Here is a 17862-nt window from a genome sequence, read left to right on the forward strand (position 1 = left end):
TATACGAAGTGAAGTATCATAGAAGTAAATTCTATATATGCGAATCACTGCCTATCTTTAAGCAAACATTGATAAAGAGGTTACTTATCTCTTAGCCCTAATTTTCCATCAATTGCGAACTTAGTTTTATGTGGCATTATCTACTAAGATATGTTAAACACAAATCATTCGTGTTGCCTTTTCTAGCACATATTATATACCAATGGCAAAAAACCCTGCACCTTTAAGTCATCATCACATCAAATACATCATGTATTGCACTGAAAACTTTAAATATTGTTCCAAACTTAATCCATGGAGATAGATACCACCTTTTGAAGACAATGCAAATAATGGGCCTTTATCAAATTATTTATAAATTCTGGTTGAGGTTTTGTCACGATGCAGGCACACATATGATAATAGCACAGCAACTACTTGCTGTATTTCATTGAGACTTTATACAATATATGGTACTAAACCATCTATCCTGTTTAGATAACCAAGTTTAGATATCTATATTTTGAATAAATGCAAACCATTGGCCTTTATTATTCGACGTAGTTATCATGTCAAGGTCATTAAACCACAATGATTTCAAAATCTCAGGAAATATATCATGTATTACATAGAAACTTTAGCCATGTGTTCCCAACTACCGAACCTACTTGAGTAATTCAAATATACACTTTTATCTTGAATATATCACAAAGTGTTGCCCTTTAGAAAGTCTGGTTAAAGTGTTGCATCAAACCAAACATAGGTTAATATCTCAGTAACTACTTGATGTATTAACTTGAGACTTTATAGAACGGTACTCAACAATTTAGAAACTAATTGAATAATCAAATTAGATAGCTCTATTTCCCATATAATGCTAATTATGACCCTTCAGTAAGGCTTTATTAGTTGACTTCAAAACACAAGATAAGGTATCTGATGGATTTTATTTATTTAACAAGGAAAACAACAAGCGGGATATGGACTCGAAGAGGCGCCAAAACAAAAATCGTCAAAGACTCTGAAGTGGCTGTTTATTAGGACTACAGTGACACAAGCCTTTATAACTTGACATTGTTTCGGCAGAAGACACTTAAGTTATTGTTTATAAGGACTAAATGAAAGCTTTTGTTCTCTGTTAAATGAATTTTATGGGTGCGCAGTAAACGATTAATGTATTGGAATAATCTGTATCATAATCAAAAGGTTGCCGAATATAACCTTATTATCTCCCTTGTATGTTTGAAAAACATTGTGACAGAACTAAGCATTTAAATACGGTACGCAAGATACGGATCATCTTAGGCGGTTCTCAGGTTGCCATTTAAATAAACATTAGATCGTAAATTACAATTTTCGAAATGGGAACATTTTTATTGCATGTGTAGCCTTATTAGGCCCGCAATATTCCCAGAAACGACTTGGCTGAGCTAGAAGAGCATAAAATATCAAAATGCAAGGCTTTTTATGTTTTTATGTGATATGCTCCAATCTTGGCTCGCATTTACAAGTGTCTTCGCTCTCTCGTCAATTATTTACCGCTCAATTGCCTACATAAATAAAATTGGCAATTGGGCAATTTTGCATACTTTTATAGTAGCAGAATTTAGTATCGTATGATAGAGTTTAAGATAATGTCTGATAAAACTATATTGTCCACACAAGTCTTTATTAAACAAAAATGTATCGAAATGTATGGAAATTTCCAACAGTATCACTGACTCGACTACTCGTTATATGGTTTATAGGCGCTGAATTTCGAATATGCTTTCGGTTTTGTTGAACGTTAATTGTAAATGAGATCAATACATTTTTTTTTATAATCCTGTGGGTTAAAATATTTTGGGAGAGTTAAGAGAAGTCATTTCTATATAAATACTCGTTCAAGGAAAGTCTACGCTACTAGCACATACTGGGACTTTAAGAAAGTGAAGTGATATGCAAATTTGGTTTGACTTTTTCCTTGCTAAATTTGAAATATATTTTCATTTGTGTCGCATGTTTGTTATTATGATGCATTTTCTATCATACTGGGTGTTTAAACTTTCAAAAACATTAAGAGAAGTCATTTTGAATATACATACACTTAGATAATTTAACGTAACTATAACATACTATGCCTTTAAAAGCCTATGAAAATTGAAAAGATCTTATACAACTTTGTTTTCAAACAGATGTAAAAAGATAAACATTTTGTTGGAAGGCAAAACAAAAGGGTCACTCTAGTTGATCTAAATTTGTAAAGAATAAATGTGTACAAGCATATTTCACTGTAAACTGTATAAAACAGAACTTTGTTTGTACCTAAATTTAGCAAGGCTGTGTAAAATATTAATGAATTGAAATTAAGTTCATTTTGATTATTAAACTATAACTATAAAAATTAATTTATAATTTGAAATATGAAAAGGAATTTTAAAAATTTAAGTTATCATTTTGTTAGACTCTTCTGCTGTATTGGTCATTATGATGTTGAAGGGGGAGATGTTAATGGTTACCTTGCTAATGAGATTGATGGCAATGATGTTGATGGGGTTGATGTTAATGGTTATGATGCTGATGTGGTTGATGGCAATGTTGTTGATTGGGAAGATATTAATGGTTATGATGCCGATGTGGTTGATGGCAATGATGTTGATTGGGTTGATGTTAATGGTTATGATGCTGATATGGTTGATGGCAATGCTGTTGATGGGGTTGATGTAAATGGTTATGATGCTAATGTGGTCAATGGCAATGTTGTTGTTGATGGGGTTGATGTTAATGGTTATGATGCTGATGTGGTCAATGGCAATGATGTTGATGGGGTTGATGTTAATGGTTATGATGCTGATGTGGTCGATGGCAAGGCTGTTGAATGGGTTGATGTTAATGGTTATGATGCTGATGTGGTCAATAGCAATGTTGTTGTTGATGGGGTTGATGTTAATGGTTATGATGCTGATGTGGTCAATGGCAATGTTGTTGATGGGGTTGATGTTAATGGTTATGATGCTGATGTGGTCGATGGCAATGATGTTGATGGGGTTGATGTTAATGGTTATGGTGCTGATGTGATTGATGACAATGATGTTGATGGGGTTGATGTTAATGGTTATGATGCTGAAGTGGTTGATGACAATGATGTTGATGGGGGGGGGGTGTTAATGGTTATGATGTTGATGTGGTTGATGGCAATGATGATGATGATGATGATGATGATGATGATGATGATGATGATGATGATGATGATGATGATGATGATGGGGAGATATTAATGGTAATGATGCCGATGTGGTTGATGGCAATGATGTTGATGGGGTTGATGTTAATGGTTATGATGCTGATGTGGTTGATGGCAAGGCTGTTGAATGGGTTGATGTTAATGGTTATGATGCCGATGTGGTTGATGGCAATGATGTTGTTGGGGTTGATGTTAATGGTTATGATGCTGATGTGGTTAGTGGCAATGCTGTTGATGCGGAAGATGTTTATGATTACGATGCTGATTGGCGTGATGGCAATGATGCTGGTGTTGATGGTGATGTTATTGGTTTTTTTTGAGGAAGATGATGATATACCGTTGATTTATCTTGTTGACAAAGGGAAAGTTCATTAGCTTATGAAAGTCAAAGCTCCAAACCAAACCAAACAATTTAATAAACAGATTTATTTAGCTTGTGCATAAAGCATATCATTGCAGATATCCACCACCCCTTTTTCATCCTACATCTACATGACACTGCAGTGACAAAGTCCAGGGTAGCCATCGTAAATAAGAAAACTTGATTGTTTTGTATTGATGCTTGAAACACATGCATTCCACACATTGTATAGTCTGAAAATAGTTTTTCAAAGTCATCCGAAAAAAATAGTGTAATTGGTGTAATGCTGCTTTGACTAAAACATATGTTCTGGCAATGACCTCAAGTGTTTTGGAACCAGTTGAGTAGAGCTCATAGGACAAGTGAACTTGAGTATATTAATAAGAACTTCCCCTTTATGGAAACAAACCAAATATTTGAAAACAATGGTCAATATTGTCATTATTAGATTCCTTTGAAGGTCATTTTTTCTGATTTTCTCAAAAACATTCTTGCTGATATTTTTTAGATAAAATTTAATTCGGTAGTCAAGAAATTTGCTAATATGGGTCAGTTATATGGGAATAATTGTTATAAAGTAAAGAATATAAAATAAATTTACATTATTTCAAAATTGAATGATAGTATTGAGAGTGTGCTTAGCTTTGCGAATATGATGTTAATAATAGCTGTTTTTTAATTTGTATTTGAATCATGTATATATGTATATAAATTTTAGACACAGAACGAACAAAATCTTGTTGTGCAAGTTAAATACTTGCGTGATTAAATGTTCAGAAGTAATACAGTCATGTTGTGTATTGTTCTGATTTATGCTTTATTGTTTTAAGGCTCATACAGCCTGACAATTTCCCATTATTAAAATGTAAGGTTAGACCTCTATTCAACTCGAATTATGAGAATTTTCAAAAGTGATGCACTACGTGGTTGTAACAATTATCATATATAAAAGTTATCCATTATCTGTTTAGTTACAAACCATATTTCTCATTGATGACGATAAAGACAAAAAGTGCTTCAGTGTTGCATAAATATATTTTCTCAAATTGAAATATATCAGGTGGAAAACTGTAGTAAGTAAAGTTAAGACAGTGTTGCATAGATATATACTTTGATGAAATCTGACTTTTGAGGTGGAAAACATGCTCGTGGCTTATCGCCGCGATGCGGCTTACCGCCATATGCAGGTATTCTAACAAGTAAAGGTGGTACAAATAGACTACTGTACATTGAACCTTGCTCGCAGAGTGGATTTCACTCGATTGCGAGAGTAGACAATCACATCCCCCAAACTTGATCATTATTTCGCTTACGGATCGAGTTTGTATAAAGTCAATGAAACCGACTAAAACAATATGTATAGGGCGAGAACAGAGCAAAAGCCTTCAGAGAAATGACAGTTACCTTATTTACAGTAAATTAACACTTCGCAACGCTGCGTATCGCGGTGACTGGACGCGGTAGAACTCGGGGAAAATTATAGGAATGAGCGCGGTGGGCAGTATGCTTCAATCGCGGCGTAAAGTTAAAATTAGATTAAAAAGATCTTCTTCTTCGGTAAGGAAAAATCTCGGCGATGTGCGAAAAGTGCAAAAACGCGTGGTACGTAGTGTATGTCACATCTATGCCACCGTAGTATCTCGCGACTTCTTTAACATTTTTACTCTCAATTGTTTATATATATATATATATATATATATATATATATATATATATATATATTGCCTAAATCGGGTCTTACTGACATATTTTTATTAAAATTGTTAGTAGTTACTTACACAAGTAATGGTTATGCGACTGTGTCGCATCTAACTATTTACTTGTGCCAGTACATACTCAAAACCTTTAACCATTACTTATTGCATCTTATACTCTCACAATTAAAACTAAAGCTGCACTCTCACATATTAACCATTTTTATAACTTTGTTTGTCTTTGAAAGAGCATTTTTTGCGTAAATACCTGCAACTCAATGATGTAAGATTGCTGAAAAAAATCCGATCGCAGATTTTCATATTTCCGTTCGAAAATTAATGTTTTATGGCTTAATCCGCTACTAACGGTTTAAGAAAAATGCATTAAACATGAATTTTTGAACTTAAATATAAACATCTGCGATATAATTTTTTGTCAGCAGTCTTATAAAACTGGTTTCCAAGGATTATCGCAAAAATTGGCTCGTCCCAAGACAAAAAATAAAAAGGTTGTCAAAACGTTCAATCTGTGAGAGTGCAGCTTTAAAGCGCTCAAAGCGTTGCCATGCTTTCGGCCTTCTACAATTTGTGAGTACAGTCACGTAATGCAGAATGGAATGGAAAGTGTGTGAAGATTTCTCAGTTTGTCTCAGTAATTTCAACCCAGACTCTTGAGTAGGTTGCAGATTTATAAACCACTGATATATATCTATTCATTTTGTCAACGAGTAACATAGGCTTTATTAAGATATGGTGGTGTGTAATCTGAGGTGGAGAGATGTAAACAATGCATAACCAGATGACAATGTAAATTAAAACTCATTTATGGTGTGGTGAGATGTTTTTTTCAGTATGAGGAGGAAGTATTAATGTTATGTTATCACTTCTTGAAGAGTATGTAAGAGTTTGTCCAAAATTATGAATTTGTAAAGCGGTCACGCCATTCAGGTAAACAAATATACTTATCAAAAAAAAAATGGCCTCCAAAAATATTTACATCCAAGATAGTTGGGAAACCAACAAAACTGAAACAGAACTAAAACGAAAACGGAGTGAAAACTCGAGTGTTAGTGAGATAGAGCTAAAACAGAGCTTAGTTAGTAATGAACAAACACCGAATGTTAAAGAAAAGCAAAAAAAGAAAAAGTCTAAAAAACAGGAGAACGTTAATACAAATAGCAATGATTCAAAACATGAATGCAGTTCAAACAGCAATGACATTACGGACATGGTAAAACAAATGAAACAAATAAATGCAAAACTAGAACGGGTTGATTGTGCTATGAAGCAAATTAACGAGAAACTGGAAACAGTTGTAACAAAAGGTGACGGTTCTATTAAAAGTACAATTAAAGATCTTCTTACAGAGATGAAGGAAGACCTCTTACAATCAGTAATCAAATACGTGTAATTCTCTTTATGTTTGTATGCATGTTGTTCATTGTAATTTTTTCTATGAATACGTTAAGGCTTATAGCGTTTAGAAATAATACATGCATTAAATGTAAAACATTCATATATAAGGTGTGCATATTCAAGAAGAATGATAATGGCAATTCATTTCACCACATTTCCTATCTACATAAGTACATTTTCTGTGCTTTTTCTTTTGTTTTTCACTTAATATGATTTTAAGTCATCACAGTATTTTTTGTAGTACTAAGTGGTTTTCATTCGTTTGCAATCTACGTCTAAAGGAGTGTGTTTTGTACTTGACTTTCTATATAGGTAGCATTAATACTTTTTGGTCTTTACTTTTTAAATATTATAATCAGCACAGTTTATTTTGTATTGTTAAGTGGGTTTCATTCGTAAGTATACTTCGTATAAAAGAGAAAATTGTGAACATGAATACCAGTTATAACAAATGCCTGTAGATGTATGTACTTTTAATGTTAATGACATAGGTTCTCGATCTAAGCGCGAAGAAGTTCTAAGCTGGTTAAAGACAAATAACTTTTCAATATGCTTGCTACAAGAAATACATTTTTCACATACTGTAAATAATGTTGATGACAGGAAGAAACCTTGGGCAGGCCAGTGCTTTCTTAGTGGAGACAGTACAAATAGTAAGGGCGTGGGAATTATCCTAAATACAAACATCAATTACACAGTTGAAGAATATAAGGAAATTATACCAGGCCGATTACAGCTTCTAAATATCAAAATAAATGATATGAGTATAATAGTTATTAATGTTTATGGTCCGAATTCAGATGATTGAGAATTTATACAAACTTTAGAAGAACATATTGACTTCTACAAGGATAAAACTCTTTTAATAGGTGGTGATTTTAATACTGTTTTAGACCCTAAAGTAGATAAACTTAACGGTAACATAACAACGCATAAAAATTGCAGGAGACAGCTTAACATGATACTTGAAAGATATGATATTTGTGATATATGGCGCGTCAAAAATAAAGACAAAAGGAGGTACACATGGCACTCTAATAGCAAACCAACAATTTTTTATAGACTTGATTACTTTTTGGCATCAAATGAACTCTTCAATAAAGTTATCGCATGCGAAATAAAACCCGGTTTTAAATCTGACCACTCACTAGTAAGCTTACAAATTAATTTAAATGAAAATAACCGAGGTCCAGGATATTTTTAATTTGATAACTCAATCCTTGCAGATAACAATTTTCAAAATCAAATCAAGCGATGTATAACAGAGATCGTAGAATTAAATAGAGAATCAAACCCAAATACCCTATGGGAAATAATTAAAGGCCGCATCCGTGATGAATCTATAAAGTATTCAAGCAATAAAAAGAAAACAACAATAAAACATGAAAAAGAAATTTTGAAAAACATTACTAAAATTGAACAAGAGCTTCTGGAATCGAACAACGCTGAAATACTTGATAAACTTAATCAAGAAAAAGAAAAACTCGATCAAATTAATGAAGAAAAAATAAAAGGTATATAACTACGGTTTAAAGCGCAGAATGGCTAAAAGGTTTTGAAACGAACACAAAATATTTCGCTAATTTGGAAAAGAAACGTGCACAGCATAAAACAATCACACAATTAAATATTGATGAAAATATTGAAACTGATAAACATAAAATATTAGAGTATGTAAAGTCGTATTATGAATCTTTATACAGACAGGACGAAAATATAGAAGAATCTATTAATTCACGATTTCTGACAAACATTACAAACACTATTACTGAAGAAAACATGCATCCCGAACATTTATCAGAAACTGAATGCTATAATGATCTTAAATATATGAAACTTGATAAAAGCCCAGGGTCTGACGGTTTGACTGCAGAATTTTACAAAATGTTTTGGAATGAAATAAAAACTTATCTAAAAGACTCACTCAATTTTTCATTAGACAACGACAATCTTACTCAGCTACAAAAACAAAGCGTCATAACGCTTCTTCCAAAAAAAGACAAGGACACAAGTAACATCAATAACTGGAGACCTATTTCCTTATTAAACATTGACTATAAAAAAGCTTCAAAAGCAATTGCTAATAGGATAAAACCCCTGCTAAATAATATAATCGGTACTGAACAAACAGGATTTATAAAAGGAAGATATATTGGGGAAAATGTTCGTATTTACAAGAAGCTATTAATTTTCTAAATGAAAATGATATAAATGGCCTCATATATTTTTCAGACTTTAACAAAGCATTCGACAGCTTAGATCACAAATTTATGTTTGAATGTCTTAGAAAATTTAATTTCAGTGAAAATATATATGGGTTCGATTATTTTATAAAAAATGCAACGGTTATCTTTCTGACTTTTTCACCATTAAAAAGGTGTACGCCAAGGATGCCCATTATCTCCGTACTTATTCCTTATCTGTATAGAAGCGCTTGCTGTTGAAATCAATACAAACAAAAATATTAAAGGTATAAATGTACATAATACAGAACTGAAACAAACCTTATTTGCTGATGATGCCAGTTTCCTTATGGATGGAACACAAAAATCTTTCGAAGAACTTATGATTAGTCTAAACGATTTTGGAAAAGTTTCAGGGTTAACATTAAATAAAGCTAAATGTGCAGTTTTACGATTAGGCCCACTTAAATACGCTGACATACCGTTTTGTAAGAAATATAATTGGCAAATCACCCAAACATCTGCGCTAGGCATTACATTTACCAAGGGCACAGTTGAGATGGAAAAAGTAAACTTCACTGATAAGATTTTAGAATTTGAGGCATGTCTTGAAAAATGGAAAAAATGGAATATTTCGTTACTTGTCAAAATCACTGTAATCAAAACGTTTGCGTTCCCAAAACTTCTGTTCCCACTAACTGTATTGGAAACACCATCTGAAACATGTTTTTAAATGATACAAAACAAAATGATACAAATTCTTATGGAATGGAAAACCCGATAAAATATCAAGAAATCAAATAATTCAAGAATATGAAAATGGTGGTTTAAAAATGCTCAATATATCTATTTTTGTCAAAGCAATTAAAGCAAGCTGAGTAAAAAGAATTGTTTTAAACAAACAATCTATATGGGTTAAGTTATATATGCAAATGACCAGTTTGGAGAAGATCTAATTTTTAAAAGTTGTTTGGATACGAAAAGCACTCAAAATCTTAAATTAAAATCTGTTTTTCTTACGGAAGTCATACAATCATGGGCATCGTTTACATATAAGACGGATACTGCGATCGTAGCAAAAGAAATTATATGGAACAACAGCAAAATAAAACTCCCTAATAATAAAACATTTTTTTTACAAAGAATGGCTAAAATATGTCGAACATTTGTATGACTACAGAAAAACAACGTTTTATGACTTTAACGACTTATCGAGACTATACGATCTTGGTACACATGATTTTTTGAAATACCATGCTTTAATCAGCAGTATTCCTGATGACTGGAAAACCCGGTTGAAAAATGAAGGCATATTACTTTGTAGATAAATTGGAGGAAAACACAAAAAAATAGTAAAATAGTCTATAAGAATTTTATTATACAACTTAAACACTTAAACCTGAAAATAGAACTCGAGAAGAAAACTGGGAATCTCAATTTGATCTTAACTCTATACAATGGAAAAATGTGTACACACAGGCACTCAAACTAACAATAGATACGAAACTTCGGGAATTCCAATATAAATACATAATGAATATTCTTCCAAACAATGATAAGCTTTATACGTACAATATTGTTGCATCAAGGTTATGCGATTTTTGTGTAATGAACATCGACTCAAACATCCATATGTTTTGGGAATGTCATATTTCGCAGACGTTTTGGGGTGAATTTAGAACATTCATAACAAATTCTTTCAATGAAGTGAGTTTAGAGAACTATCATATAAAACCATAAGCTTTTGTGATTTCATGCCAAACAAAGAAAAAATTGGTTATCAAATAAATTTTATGATACTTATAGGAAAATATTTCATTTTTAAATCAAAATGTGAAGGAAAGATACCAACATGTGCCATGTTTGTCCAATATCTCAATAATCGACTAAAAATAGAGAAAACAATAGCAACAAGGAAAAATAAAATCAACACCTATAATAGACGATGGCAACAATTAGAACACTTAGTATCTTAGTAAAACAGCTCCAGTATATAGTAGTATTGTAAAGCGCATTTGAATGAAATATCCACCAAAGAACTGTACTTTATAAGATCCATTTTTTTTTAAAGCAAGTAAGTTTTTAAAAGTTAGTAGGTGTTGTTTTTTTTCATTTTTAAATTTAACATTTATGTTAGGAACACTATTCCGAAACATCAAATACACATCACCTCTCCCATTTTTTTTATTTTTTTTGTCTACCTTTTTTTTTAGAAAACAAGTCCCAAACGCTAATAGGAGTTTTCAAACAAAGAGTTAGATCAATATTTATTTGTTCACATTGATATTATTTAGTATAACGGTTTGTATTAAATGGTATACATATATATATATGTCATTGATAAATGTTTGTATGAATGAACATTTGGGCAATAAAAAAACAGAAACCAGAAGATGTATCAATACATACACGGAATAAATAGTAGGTGTTTCGATGCAGAGAAATTTTGCCAGTTGATCTTGTCATTGTAGTAAGAAATCTTAAACATAGACTTAATTTACATGTCCAATGCATTTTGTTGGATGCATTTGGTTTAGCGGGCATACCCTGGTAGTACGACTCATTCATGTTTGAATCGTAGAGTAGTTTAAAAAAAAACAACTAAATGCGTTATCCGTGACTGTGCATTGTGTATATAACCAAAGTTCCAGGTAAGGTTCCATATGCAATTTGATTTAATTCCATACTTTAGTAATTATTTGGGTATTCCACATATTAACTGAGTATCAGCATCACACTTTTAAAGTATTGGCGAAAGATTTCGTGAGCATGCATATTCTATCTTTAGATGTTTATGTTAATTTGTTTTACAGTTACATGACTTTACTCACAAAACATTACCAGGTCGAGTCCCTTTAAACGCTTTAAGCGCTTTGATTGGCGAGAGCCAATCGATTAACGGTTTTTGGAAGAATGACGCATCGGAAAACCCTGATGTCATTGTAATTTAAAGAATGCTATTGATCTATTCAAATCAATGAGTCAATCAAATTAGGAACTAGTAGAGTGGGAAATTTTTTCAAACTGAAGTATATATAGAGGGAACAAAGGAGTATTTTACATAATTTTGAGCGAGGAGAAATGGGAAATTGGAGCAGCACAGGTATTCATCTACATTTTATTTTAGTTAAGAATGATGATTTTTTTTACAAAATAGTAGATTTATATTGTTTGACCATTAAAAACATATCATCGTACAAACATGTATACAAACACAAATAATGGCATGTACATAAAAATGATTATACTAAGATAGACACAATTTATTTGAAAGAAGTATGAGAAGTTAAAATTACCACTGCCTCTATTTCTGTCTAATCGATTTATAAGATTGCAGGCGGGAACATATGTTGTCATATTCAACTGTTTTCGATAGAAGCTGCAAAGAAGGCTACCTATCAGATCAAATATATTTGCATTTATTTCATTATCCATCAGAAAAAGAAAGCGAGCAGTACGGTGGATGGAGTTACGGGGAAGGCGGCGGCCGAGGCTGTGGTGGCGGTGATGGCGACGGATGCGGGAGTGGGGGCGGTGGGGGTGGAGGTAGGTTTTTTATTTTGAAATTGCAACACAAATACATTTTAATGTTGAGGTCTGCCTATTTAATCAGAAATACATGTTAGGCTGTCCTTTTGTAAATCTGGACAAACTTTAGATCATGAATACAAGTTCATGATGTTCCTCAATATCATAAATCCATGTCTTATTTAACTTAATATGCTATATGTATTAAAGGTTATTACAACTGATAATGGTTATAATTTTGTTTTAAAGACCTTGGCAAATATTCTGAAATATGATCTTATCAGATCTTGGCTCAAAAAACATGAGTATTGGGAATGATCCCGGGTGATAAAAGTATTAACACTAACCAGTCAATTATGTAGTGTAGGTTTATGGTGATTGGTTGTACTTAAAGAATAAATTTTGCAATCTTTTGTTACCAGGAAGTACATATATGGAACTATTTTGAAACAAAAAAATCAAGACAATTGTAGGTAAGATAGTCTGGAACATTTTGAAACTAAAACATAGTCATATAGTCGGAATACTTTTTTCCATCAAAATACAAACGGAATATAAACAGATTTAAAAAAAAATGAATTAATAAAACATGTTTAACTCATTATTTATTATATAAAAACATGTTGGAAATGTTTAAATCTTGAACAGGATTGTACTAACTAAATTAACAAGACATTTTGAAACGTTTTAATTTTTGGCCTTCCCCCACCCACTGTGATATTGTGCATGTATGTGTTGTCTTGACACAGGCATTACAGATGCAATATTAATAACTGTTAAGTTCAAGTTTTATGAAATATTTATATTTTTGGAATGAGTGTGAACTGTAATTCGTGCAATTGGGATAATGAATGTTAACTGCATGCATTAATAATATTTAGTTTTTTGATAAATTGTTTGTGAAACTCACAAATGTTTTCTTAAAAAATGTCCGAAATTCTCATCAAAATCCTGTTAATATGACGTCAAACCCACGTGGTATGTACGCAATGTGTCCTAGATTTTATTATTATGCCACCTTTCGAAGTTGAGGGGGTATATTGCTTTGCGCTTGTCGGTCGGTGATAACTCAACTATGAGTTTGAGGTTGGGCGTGACCAGTAGTTACCCCTACTGATCTTGAGGTCATCGGCTATAAGGGTTAAGGTCATTGTGACTGTCTTTATAAGACTGAGTAAGTAAACAATACTTCGTGTCAGGTTCGATCCTTTTACTCAACTGTCATATATACAAAACAACGGAAGTGACGTCGACGTTAAGTCCTAACGCCGCGACGTCACGTTACGTAAGTTCGCGTGTAATGTTATACAAATACAATTCATGACAGTGACCCTGAATGCGAAAAGCTTGTCCGATTGATAGCACAACAATGCCTAGATCTATCGTCCTCAACACTGACCTTGAGTCAGGTCAAACCTCAAGGTCACAGTACTAGTACCTCTCATTTGTGTTTTGATTATTATTTGCATCACATTTTATTTAGTGTGTGTGTGTGTCTGTCTATGATCTTTCAGATGGCCGCATTGTAAATAAGACGTGTGTTATGTTTTTCATAGTATGATGCCTTTGACTTAATGTGTTACCTTCTATAAATAAAGTTATTATTATTAGTAGTAGCATTATTATTATTATTATTATTATTATTATTATTATTATTATAAAAGATTTGCCCAAGTAAACACTTGATAATGCCTGCACCCATGACCCGAAAATTTGAATTGAAGGTCGGCTGTGTCCATTAGATGACCTTTATTCATTTTGAGGTCATCAGTTGAAAGGTTAAGGTCACAGGGACCTTGAACTGGAAAAGCTTGTACGAGTGATGACTTGACAAAGCCTGCTACCATGACCCTTAAACTTAGCATGAAGGTTGTGGGTTACCAGTAGATGACCCCTTTTGAGTATGATGTCATTAGGTCAAAGGTCACATGACATTGAATGCGAAAAGAATGTCCGAGTGGTATCAAGACAATGCATATATATATATGGTCGTTAAACTAGACATGGAAATTGGGTGTGACCAGTAGAGGACCCCTTTTGATTTTTGGATCAGAAGGTCCAAAGGTCAAGGTCGTAATGATCTTGAAAGCGAAAATATTGTCCGAGTGATAACTTGACAATATCTTCACCGAAGATCTCAATCTTGATGTTGGGGTTGGGTTGGACCAGTAGATGACCCCTATTGGTTTTGAAGTCTTCAGGTCAAATCAGATGGCATTTTGTCAATGCATATTTTATTCAATTTTTCAAAATTTCCTGACAACATGGCGCTCATCTCTTGTTTAATATAATATGATACAAAATGGCTCACATTTTTCCAGGAGATGGAGGTGGAGGAGCTCAGTGTAATGGAGGGAGGTGTAAAGGAGGTAGTTGTGGAAGTAGGTGTGGAGGTAACAAGTGACGTTACCCTTGGGAAGTCTACTTTTTAAAAATTATATTCTCCAAACATTTGCCGATTCTAGAACTTATATGAATTGTGCTAGTATATATATGTATATTTCTAATGCTTCTTTCAATTATCCATCATGATGTTTAATAAAAAAAAAATCATATATTTTTTTCTGTATTCAGTCTATCACTTTTGGTAATAAACTCTTGTAATAAAATTAATATTCTTATTTTGTACACATGTACATGTTGAACAACGTTTAAATATATAACAATATTATGTTACACACAACGCTTTCAATTACACTCGAAAGCAATAAAGGCCCTTTTAGGTCAACAGAAAATCTAGCTTTTATGAAAACTAAAAATGTGTCTATATCACACGGATGCCCCGAAATGCCGTGTTTGTCACAAAGCAAAAGCCATTATTTTGTGCATGTGCACAAATTCATCACCTAAATAACATTCCACCAAGGTTTAAAGACTCTAAGTTTAACAGTTTTGGAGTTTTAAATGAAACTAGTTTGCATACTACTTAATTACGGACGGAATCACGGATGGACAAGGGCAAATCGATATGCCCCCTCATAACTGGGGGCAATCAAATCCATTAAAATCTTGAATGAAATATTAAAAACACTTAAGAGGTTGTGGGTTCGATCCCTACTCGAGTGAGTTTTTGCAGATTCGGATTTCACGAGGCGCAAGCCGGGTGAAATCAAAATCTGCAAAAATCCACGAGAGGCGGATACAACATTCCGGGTCAAAACGGAAAACAGATTTCAAAGGCTTCGACCGAAGTTTCATTTTCGTGCTATTCGAGAAATTATATTGCATGTATTCATTGTAATAGGCAAAAACAATATCTTTGTTTCCAATTAATAATTCCCGAAAAATATGGTAAGGAAGTTAATATTTTTGGATTAGGGCACTTGTGGCCTAGTTCATAGCCATAACCGCGATGTCTGCATTTTCAAACCGCATCTGAGGGTTCACTGACGTAATGTATTCATACGCTGTATTTTGATTGGATTGCCGTTAGCGAATTTGATTAATCAAAGTAGTACCAGAACTGATTACAATCACAACATCCAATAAAAATAGTTCTCCTAACAATCAAGCTAACTGTATGTTCTTTTAATGATGCACAATAAATGCATACGTAGCGAGTGAGTTGATCGGGTTTACCACATGAATGTTCTTGCATACGGTCAGATTATATGCAATAAGAATATGAACATTTTGGAAAAGTACGCATCGAAGTTTTTCCGTTCAATGCTCTGTATTGATATACTGGTACCATCTTTCTCTTTTATCCGAAAAGAAATTATTATCAGCTAACCGTGGTGCCCGTCGCGCATTCGAAATGTCTTGTGAATTCATACGTATTAAAAGCGAATAAAGTGTGCGGTCTAAGTAGAAAACAACCAGGAAAGTTGGTTTAAAAAAAGTAGTGTTATCCTTTGTATACAGTGTTGGTATTCCGAAGTCGGTCCTTGATCTTTTTTTCGACATAATTTGCATGTTTCCGTGATATTTTCTTTTCGATACAAAGTTTTTTTAACTAATCATCGCATGGCACCTAGCAATTTTTTAAATACAACATGATTGTTGGTATTTATTGTTCAAATACTATTAATGTTAACTAAAAACCATATGCCACGTACCTGTATAACTTTATATTTTGGAGGAAAAGTAGATCAGGGTACCAGTCTACTTATTGACGTCAAACTTTACTCTGATCAGAGCGGCCAAATGATTCAGACATGTTATAACTACTTCCGGATGCTGATGATGTGAATTTCATAGTGTTTTATTGAGAAAATTTATCAATAAAGCCGCCATTGAATGATTACCACCATCAAACGGATTTATTTTCATCTTACCGTGGGTAGCATTTTTAATTTGACACGTTAATTTTCAAGCAATACAAGTTCGTTTGAAAAAATCATGTGATTTCAATTTTGCAAAATGGAGATAAAAAATATCAAATATGCGGGATTTTACCACCAGTTCGTTCTCGCAGGGCAGGGATTTTACCGGGGATTGGCTGGATGGAAATCCGAGGGGGGGGGGGCGTGTTTACAATTGTCTGGTGCATACTTAACAAGTTCTTTTTCTGAAGATGCTTTGTGCTCACTTTTTGTTTTTGCCAAGAATGAAAATCAAAAATCAGTCAGAGATACAGTATGGTGATGCATTGTTGTTGATAGATCAATATAAATTTGTGAAATATTTGAGGGAAAGGTATTTGGTTAAATAATTTACAAGTGTAACTTTTGAGTTTTATTTAACAATGCAGTGCTGAAAATTGTGGAGATATAATTGAATTTGTATTAATTAATCAGTTGACTTGTGGCGTTTAGGGAACAAAATCAAAATATTCAATAAAGATCCCTTATGTTGTGGAATAGTAAAGTAATGAAGATTTAATCTCACAACAGTCTTTCTCAAATGCTGTCAAGGCTTTTTTATGCTTATGAATATCTAACCTCGAGATGTCAGACCAGAAATCATCTTGGCATGAGCTTGGATCACTATTTATCCTTATCCACCAGTCAATTGTAACCACGGCTCTCACATACGGGGGTATACCGGGGTTAGCCGGCGAAATGGGCCATGTTTTTACCTTTAAGGTGGCCCCGCAGTGCCAGGTCTTCCCGGAAAATAGAGTGTGGATGGGGCTTAACCTAATGTCCCTTGGGTGCGGGGCATTTGGTGAGGACTTTACCATCAGATTATCTCCGCAGGTCGGGGATTTTAGCTGGGGTTGGCTGGACCGAAAGTAAAAGTTCCCGATATTCCGGGACCGGGGGGCGGGGGGCATGGTTACAATCGACTGATGCATTACCTTGTGTTTTCAGATAAAGTTAAGAATAAATATTTATTTTTATCACATGCTTACCCTTGTTTTCCGTGTAATATACCCATTACGAATATTTTTATCTTACACATGTGTAAGATAACCTATCAGACATTTCTATTGGCTAGACTACACGCAACCTAGATATCCCTCCGCATTGTTTGTAAACAAAATGGTTTAAATGCCAACAAATACTTACCTCAATAATGAGCTGTAAGACTTCC

At 33.3% G+C, this 17862-nt stretch overlaps 1 long non-coding RNA gene across 1 annotated transcript; it reads left to right on the forward strand.

Moving 5' to 3' along the window:
* Positions 1-11773: 11773 nt before the first annotated feature.
* On the forward strand, positions 11774-14997 carry LOC128206886 (uncharacterized). Its single transcript, XR_008256611.1, has 3 exons — positions 11774-11959; positions 12295-12402; positions 14706-14997. It is a non-coding gene; the product is annotated as an uncharacterized LOC128206886 (long non-coding RNA).
* Positions 14998-17862: the final 2865 nt, after the last annotated feature.

The sequence above is a fragment of the Mya arenaria genome, chromosome 10 (genome assembly GCF_026914265.1).
Source record: "Mya arenaria isolate MELC-2E11 chromosome 10, ASM2691426v1".
In the NCBI taxonomy this organism is placed as follows: Eukaryota; Metazoa; Mollusca; class Bivalvia; order Myida; family Myidae; genus Mya; species Mya arenaria.